This window comes from Papio anubis, chromosome 4 (genome assembly GCF_008728515.1).
Source record: "Papio anubis isolate 15944 chromosome 4, Panubis1.0, whole genome shotgun sequence".
Lineage (NCBI taxonomy): Eukaryota > Metazoa > Chordata > Mammalia > Primates > Cercopithecidae > Papio > Papio anubis.
In genome coordinates, this window is record NC_044979.1 from 120,585,377 (window position 1) to 120,594,957 (window position 9,581).

The following is a 9,581-nucleotide window of genomic DNA, read 5'->3' on the forward strand; positions in this document are numbered from 1 at the left end:
CACGCTACCTGACTTCAAACTATACTACAAGGCTACAGTATCCAAAACAGCATGGTACTGGTACCAAAACAGACATACAGATCAATGGAACAGAACAGAGCTCTCAGAAATAATACCACACATCTACAGTCATCTGATCTTTGACAAACCTGACAAAAACAAGAAATGGGGAAAGGATTCCCTATTTAATAAATGGTGCTAGGAAAATTGGCTAGCCATTAAGTAGAAAGCTGAAACTGGATCCTTTCCTTACTCCTTATATGAAAATTAATTCAAGATGGATTAGAGACTTAAATGTTAGACCTAAAACCATAAAAACCCTAGAAGAAAACCTAGGTAATACCATTCAAGACATAGGCATGGGCAAGGACTTCATGTATAAAACACCAAAAGCAACGGCAACAAAAGCCAAAATACACAAATGGGATCTAATTAAAGAGCTTCTGCACAGCAAAAGAAACTACCATCATAGTGAATAGGCAACCTAAAGAATGGGAGAAAATTTTTGCAATCTACTCATCTGACAAAGGGCTAATATCCAGAACCTACAAAGAATTCAAACAAATTTACAAGAAAAAACAACCCCATCAAAAAGTGGGCAGAGGATATGAACAGACATTTCTCAAAAGAAGACATTCATACAGCCAACAGACACATGAAAAAATGCTCATCATCACTCACCATCAGAGAAATGCAAATCAAAACCACAATGAGATACCATCTCACGCCAGTTAGAATGGCAGTCATTAAAAAGTCAGGAAACAACAGGTGCTGAAGAGAATGTGGAGAAATAGGAACACTTTTACACTGTTGGTGGGACTGTAAACTAGTTCAACCATTGTGGGAAACAGTGTGGCAATTCCTCAAGGATCTAGAACTAGAAATACCATTTGACCCAGCCATCCCACTACTAGGTATATACCCGAAGGATTATAAATCATGCTGCTATAAAGACATGTGCACACATATGTTTATTGCAGCACTATTCACAATAGCAGAGACTTGGAATCAACCCAAATGTCCATCAGTGACAGACAGACTGGATTAAGAAAATGTGGCACATATACACCATGGAATACTATGCAGCCATAAAAAAGGATGAATTCATGTCCTTTGTAGGGACATGGATGCAGCTGGAAACCATCATTCTCAGCAGACTGTCGCAAGAACAGAAAACCAAACACCGCATGTTCTCACTCATAGGTGGGAATTGAACAATGAGATCACTTGGACACAGGAAGGAGAACACCACACCCGGGGCCTAATGTGGGGAGGGGGGAAGGGGGAGGGATAGCATTAGGAGATATACCTAAAGTAAATGACGAGTTAATGGGTACAGCACACCAACATGGCACATGTAAACATATGTAACAAACCTGCATGTTGTGCACATGTACCCTGGAACTTAAAGTATAATAATAATAATAAATACATGAAATGTCAACTCTTTGGATGACCTTTTGCCATTTCCCAATAGACATGATGTACATGTTTCCATCTCAACAGCCAGAAATGAGTTTCGCATTCTGTTTTGATTTCAGCTGCCTCCAGGCACCCCTTTCTATGAATCGACACCCTCCAAGTGCATGTCTGTGGGGCACTTGGCCCCTTTCCAGTTTTTGGCTGCCATGAATAGCACCGCAAGAAACACCCTTGGACAAGCCACTTTTTTTTTTCAAATCCTTTACATATCTCACTAGAACATTGCTGTTTCCTTTTCTTCTTTTATTAGAGTTGAGGAAGAAAGGACTTATTCCAGCTACCTGAACAGAAAGGGCTCATTAAGAGGAATTTTTCTGGGGGGACAGGCAGCAGCTGTTCTAGGGGGGTCGCTGTTGTTGGTGGGTGCAGAGGGGTCGCTGTTGCTGGTGGTTGCTGCCACTCCTTGTTCCCTTCCCTCCCCCTGCGTCCAGGTCTGCTGGCTGGTACCTGCCCCGTGTGGTCTGCCTCTCATCACTGGCTTTCATGAGGACGCTGTGGCTCCTGCAGCACCAACTGGCCAATTTCCTTACAGTGTTGATTTCCACTGCCAGCAAGCTCAGTCTGTCAGATTCCATAGTCCATATTCCTCAACTGGCTGTCTCCTTAGTCTAAGTCAGATTTCACACAAGGCCAGGACACAGGTAGGGCCTACAATGGGGCAGGAGGGCTGTATCATGAAATGAACCAAATTTAGTTGACAGTAGACCCTTTAGCCACACAGGTTTGAACTGGGTGGGTCCACTTAGGCATGGGTTTTCATCCTCCTCTGCCACTGCTGAGGCACTAAGAACAACCCCCCTTCTTCCTCAGCCTTAAGGTGAAGATGAAGCTGAAGACCTTTACGATGATCCACTTCCACTTATTGAAGAGTAAATACATTTTCTCTTGTTTATAAGTTTTATAGTAACATTTTCTTTTCTCTTTTAATTTTTAAAATTTTTTTTAAATTATTTTTTGAGATGGAGTCTCGCTCTGTTGCCCAGGCTGGAGTGCAGTGGCATGATCTCGGTTCACTGCAACCTCCGCCTCCTGGGTTCAAGCAATTCTCCTGTCTCAGCCTCCCGAGTAGCTGGGATGACAGGCATGCGACACCATGTCTGGCTAATATTTGTATTTTTAGCAGAGACGAGGTTTCACCATGTTGGCCAGGCTGGTCTCGAACTCCTGACCTCAGGTGATCCAGCCCGGCCTCCCAAAGTGCTAGAATTACAGGCATGAGCCACCTCACCCATCCTTTTTAATGTTATTCTTTTTCTCTCTAGCTTACTTTAGTGTTAGAATACAGTATATGACATATGTAATGAAATATGTGTGAATCAACTGCTTATGTGGTCAGTAAGTCTTCCAGCCAACAGCTATTCATAGTTAAGTTGGTGGGGAGTCAAAAGTTATATGTGAATTTTTGACTGCACAGGGGTCGGTGCTCCTAGCTTCAGTGTTGTTGAAGGGTCAACTGTAACTTGATCTCCAAATTGGATTTTACAAACCACGCCCAAAACTTAGTGACTGAAAACCGCCACCATCTAATTTGTTCATAATTTTCTGGACCAGTGATTTAGACTGGGCCTAGCAGCACAGTGCTTCTTCAGGCTTCCCCTGGGATCCTTCCTGCCCTGGGGTTGGGGCTGGCGCTGCCTACTGAGGGTGTGTAGGCCAGGGGTCCTGGGCTGGGACAGCCGCTGTGTTCCTCCGTAGGATTTCGTCTTGCACTTGCAGGGCGTTGTCTCACGGAGATGGAGAGGACAAGTCCTGGTGGCTAGGGGCTCTCTGTGCTCCTGCTGCGTCATGTTTGCTAGGGTTATGTTGGCCAGTTTGGGAGAGTGATGCCTGTGGATGCAGACATGTGACTTCGGGTGCTTTGGGAGCTGTTGCCTTAACACTTGACAACACATGTACATGAAACTTCATACGAAACCTGGAAAATTTGAAAGAAGATACATACTGCTTTATACTAAACATACTACTTTAAACATACTATTTTAAACCAGGTCTTATTTCTGTATGTGGTCACTGTGAATGCATATCTTTTATTAAGCCTTATAATTATCTCATGAATAGCAAGATCATATTACATTTGTCTACTTTTGTTAAAAGTTTTAACATATTTAATATAAACATTTAAAATGTACCACAAATTTTGTAATCCTGATTTAGCTTTTTTTTTTTTTTTTTTCCATTTTTCTATACCAAGTGCCTGTAAAAATAGAAGTGAAATGGGCCTCTACTGGCCTCCCAAACCTCTGGTCATAAGTCTGGTTATAGGGTCAGCCCATAGATGGGCTGCTCTGAGCTGAGGGGAGCCAACTCAGAGGTGGAGATTGGTACGCAGGACAGTCACTGGAGGGTGTTCTCGGGAACACCTGTGGGAGGGAAGGAACAAAGTAGGAGTTGAAGATGGTGTTGAATGGCAACACTGTCATAGAAGTCTCCGCTGACCCTGTGGACAGCTCTGTGCTGGGATCTTCTAAACTGGGACAAAGAGGTGGGGTTCCCATGACCACTGCTCCCCTGTCAGTCAGCCATTGGATGCGGCTGCCCCCCAGCAAGGGCACCTGAGTGCAGGCATGTCTTACAGAGGGACTCCGCTGGGCATGACTGGCCACCCACACTGGCAGCAGCTGGGAGATGAGCCCATTCTTTGAAGAAGGGAGTTTGGGCTGGGTGGCGTGGCATCCGCATGCCACCCCGGTCACATCTCCTTCCTTGCACCCTTGCCGTAGGGATGAGACCATGAAAAAGCCATGCAACCACAGGGAAGCACAGCCGCCCGAGCAGCAGGTCTGTGGGCACAGCAGCTTCCCCTGGAAGGAGCACGGCCCCGGCAGACCTGCTGAGGCTTGTCCAGTCCAGTACTGCGAATGCTGGTGAGAACTAATCCGCAGATGTCTGGGTGCCTCACCTCTTTGACATATAAATTGGGGTTTTCTGCTGCAGGCATTTCTCTGCAAGCTTAACTGCTACACCCTGGATCGGCTGCAGTCTCATCAATGGGCAGCCTCCCCTAACAGCCTGAATTTAGGGGAGGCCGACCACATTCACAGGTCATAAACCACCCTCTTTCTGGTCTAAGATTTCCTGTCATGGATATCACAGCAGTGACAAAAGCCTGAAGACTTACTCTCCAGCGGTAATCCCCACACGGCACCACCTACAAATGTGGTCTTCACTGACCCACCCGGAGAATCTCCCATGCAGCGTCCTAGCCAACTCAGGCTCCCATAAGAACATATCACAGACTGCGGGGCTTAAACACTAGACGCTTATTTTCTCATGCTTCTGGAAGCCAAAGTCCGAGATCAGGGTGTGGGCAAGGCTAGTTTCTCCCGAGCCCGTGCTTCTATGTTCTCACAGGGTCTGCCCACTGAGTGTCCGTGTCCCAATCTCCTCTTATAAGGTCATGAGTCAGGTTGGATTAGGGCCAACTCTTATGGTCTCCTTTCACCTTAGTTACCACCTTATGGACCCTATCTTCAAATACAGTCACATTGGGGTCTGGGCTTCAACTTATGGATTTTGGGGGATACAGTTCAGTCCACAGCATCCCCAGCTCACTGCTCCATTCATGTCTTCTTGCAGTGGTGGCTTCCAATCCTGGCCACAGCTCAGTTTTTGCTGTTTTTTAGCTGCTTTTCAGAATTTCCTAGGCTTGAAGAGTAATGGGATTATTTACTTCCCCTCCACCTAAACCAAAACCTGTGGTCTAGTGTGTGCTGCCTCCAGTGGTCATCCTTGATCAAAAGATCCTTGAAGCATCTTGCTAGGCGAGGCCTCAGATAGAGTTCTTCAGCCACATCAGAAGCCGACCTCTTCCCTCTGCAGAAACAGGACTTGCATTCTGTCCAGCTGCATCCTCTGTCCCCCCTCCTCTTCCTTCCTGTTCCTCTAGGTTCTGCCACTTCCCTGTCCCCAGGCCCCCTCGTTCCATCCCAGCATTTTTCCTGTCCAGGAACCAAGGCTGAGGAATTCTAGGCAGGGTGCCAGGGCTGGCCTGGAACCTCCAGGAGGGACACCTGCAGGGCCAGACCAGGCCACAAACTGAGGGAAGACTTACAAAGAGAACTTTCAGGAAGCAGGTGCCTGACAGGTCCCCACGATCTGGGCCCTGTCAGTGCTCCAGGGAATGCCATGAATGCAGAGTGCTGAAGACAAATGGCCAGGGTGTGTGTGGAGGAGGGAGGGGGAGACCATGAGAATGAGTCCTCCTTGTCGAACCCTGTAACTCTTCCCGAGTCATGCCACCTTCCTTTCCACGGATGCGCGGGTGACTGCAATTCAGCCTACTCCCTGAACTCCAGACTCACATTTGCAAACACCTTCCAGCCATTTTCCCCTGGGCCCGCCGCACACAATTCAAGCATGGCATGTCCCACATGGAGCTAGTCATCCTGGACTCCTTCTTTCTTCTTGCAGTCAGTGGTGCCACAACTACCACCTGCACACCTGAGCAGGAGGCAGAATAACCTGCCCCAGGCTACGCCGAGTAGAGCTGTTCCTCGAAGTGTTGTCCTCAGCCCAGCAGCATCCCCGCCTCTTGCAAACTTAGCAGGAATGTGAATTCCTGGGCCCTACCCAGACCTGCAAAATCAGATCCGCAGGGGACACTCCAGGGATCTGTGTCCTAACCAGTTCTGGCATGCTGACCTTTGAGAATAACTGGCGTAGAAAGACCAAAAGCCAGAAGTCATCCCAGACATAGCTGGGCTGTTTAATGTCCATCTTCCCCATCTGACAGGGCTCCGGGGGCCCAGATTCAATCCCACTCTCCTTTTACACCAGCACTGACACCTGTCTGGCTTTAAGGAGGGGCTCAAATGCTTCAAACTGAACTGCTGTCATGATACTGGTTCACAACGATTACCTTAGTGCCACAGATGTCCTGATGTGTGAAAAATCTGACCACTTCCTCAGGCCCGTGACTTTGTTGGGTTCTGTAGTTGCTTGTGAGCACAGGAGACAACAGTTGACACACATCTGTGACTTTCCAGGAGAGCATCTCCCGGCAGCATTGCTACCTCCTCAGTGCTCCAGGTAGATTTCCTGGTCCAGATTCCATTGATTAAGACTGCGTTTGATATTTACATAAACCACATTTTCACTCCTAGACAAATAGTAGGTGTGCCGTGCAATTTGTCCCAGTCCCTGAGGAAATGGGTTTGTGTGGCAGCAGCTATGGAGATGGCAGCTATGAACTTGGTCCCTTGTTCTGGACCTCGGGAGAGTCCCTGGCAGCCTTCCCCACACTGAGCTCTGTGGAAATAGCACAAGGCATGGTCGCACCCAGAAAATGGCTTAATGGAAATAGGTATGCCTTCACCGTAATAGGGTATATGTGATATCTCAAAACATTTTCATTTCAAAGTTGAAATAATTCATTTAATGAGCAAACGCATTGCACTCTGCTATGATTTATACAATGAGACCACTATAGCTAATTAGGCCATTGGTAGTCACCAGAGCCAAGGTACAGTTCAGAGGCCAATCTCTCTAATTCTTGCCTTAGAGCATCTATTTGGGAAATAGGGTGGGACTAACCTACTTTACAGTGAGGATATCAGACAACACAATGTCATGAGATCACGTGAATAAGCAGTGGAAACCCAAAGAATAGAAGAAAACGGGCATTTCCTAAGGTACCAGAAGGAAGAGCCTACAATGAGAGAGAGAGAGAAAATTGGTTGATGAAGTTCATTTGCTTTCTGCAACTTCTGAGATTTAGTCTACACGTTTCTTCCTTTACCCAAGGTAAATTTGAGTGAGCCTCTGTTTTTTGAAACTAAAAGAAACTGTTCTTTAAAACTACAGGCCGCTGGACTGCGCCAGGATCTGGTATTTAAGCTTAATTATCACCAATACTTCTGGAGTAGCAAGTATTTTGTTGTCATTTGTAATAAAGTCAACACCAGGGTATGAAGGTGGTCATGGACCTAGGAGCCAGACTTCTCGGTTCAAATCGTTCTTATTTCCAGCTGGTCAATCTCAGGCAAATTATCTAACTTCTCTGAACCAGTGTTCCCCCAGCGCCTGGAACAAAGCAGTGCTCAGTAAACATTAGCTATGCAAAACTCTCACCCTTCCCTCTATCTTATAGTATTCCCAGAATTATTCACAGCACTCCTGAAATCCAGTCCATTTTAACTTAATACTTTTTCAGTTACCTGGATTCAATGAGACGGTGTAACAGAATAGCAGGTTAGTTGTTTACCGCATGCAGAGTCTGGTATGAAGAAAGTCATTTATTCTGAAACTAGCTTAGGGGAAGAGGCACAAGCATCCTGCCTTTCAATGTGCCACTTCACTTTTGGAGCAGAAAGCGGCCACTTTTAAAAGGCAGGGGAGGAAGTGAACAAGGGCAGAGAGTTCTGCATGCCAGCTCCAGTGCCACCAGTGACTGCTGGCGCATTCGTGGGCAGGCTGTTATCCCTCAAGGCAACCTCCTGTAGGGTGAGAGCTCCCCAGTGGGGATATTTTGTTTTGTAAATCAACTGTTAACCCTCAGGAGTTCCACCTTGAAGCCCATAGTTAGATGAACTTGCCCCTTACAGAGAGTCTGTTGATGGAAGTGGGGGAGCAGGGGTAAAAGGCTATATATTTGCATTTCGGAAAGGTTAGAAAGTGGGGAACCAGAAACAAGAAAAGAAGAAAAATATAATTAAACAATCTCTTAGAAAACCAGGGGTGCTCAGTCACAATAGAATGCATGAAAGGGCTTTATAAACTTAATCGCTTCCTAGATCAGTTGTTTTCAAAGTGAGATTTTTCCAACCAGCAGGATCAAGATTACTTGGGAACTCCTTGGAAAAGCAATTTCTCAGTGCGAGCCCCAGACCCAGACTGCTGAATCAGAAACTCAAGCAGGCCATTTACCTGGGGCAATAGTTGTAAGTAGATTTTTGATCCCTACCCTAAACTGTGGAATTTTCCCTACCTCCCTCACCCCTCCAGAGGCAAGGGAATCATAGCCAGTGTCCTGAGAAGATAACCCAAATGAAAATCCAGTCCCAAAGGGCCAACTTCCAGCAAGTTTACCAGACCCAGGTTGCCTGTCCATGCATCATGCAACATTGCAGTAATGGGAACTCCAAGGCCCGGACCCTGCCCACATTCCAGGAAACTCCCAGCCTTGGCCAGGCACCTAGGTGGCATCAGGTCCTGAGGCCTACACCCTTAGGTGACCAGAGGCCACTTGTTCATCCTCCAGAATGAGAAAGGAAGCAGCAGCCTCCTGGAGCACAGGGTTCCCCTCCTTTCTGATGCTACAAAAAGAAATAGGCAGCCTTACATATCAACTGTAGCCTTGTAGTATTCACAAAGCCCATGAAGTGAACTCAGCGTCCTGCACAGAGAAGCCACTGCTGTCTCTGAGCTCAGGAGCTGCAGGGAGCTTCTGCTCTGCTCCCTCCAGGTGTGGGAAGGCCCTGATCTGGCCACAGCCAAGGAATCTTCTCTTCCCCATGGTTAACACTACTTGTTCTCCACCCTTCCTAATCCACAGCAGTTTCAAACGAAAGTAACTCACACTTAAGAGTAAAACCAACAAAGAGTGCAGTTATTCTTATTAGCCAGTTTGGGGAAACAGGGATGGGGTTGATTGAATCCTCATTTTATTCATGATTTTTATATCTGAAAGGCGTAACATTGGTAGATATTTCTGTTCCTTTAAAAAAATTGGAGCAAAACAGATGATGATGATGATGATGATGATGATTATTATTATTATTATTTGAGTCACAGTTTCACTCTGTCGCCCAGGCTGGAGTGCAATGGACTCACTGCAATCTCCGCTTCCCGAATTCAAGCCATTCTCCTGGCCTCAGTCTCCAGAGTAGCTGGGATTACAGGTACCCGCCACCATGCCTGCCTACATTTTTTGTATTTTTAGTAGAGACGGGGTTTCACCATGTTGGCCAGGCTGGTCTTGAACTCCTGACCTCATGTGATCCACCTGCCTCGGCCTCCCAAAGTTCTGGGATTACAGTTGTGAGCCACCACGCCTATCCCCCAGACTTTCTTAATAGCAATTAAGAAATATTAATATTAACAGCAATATTAATCCTGAGGGTTTATAATTCTCATTTTAAAACTGCCTATTGTCTCAAACT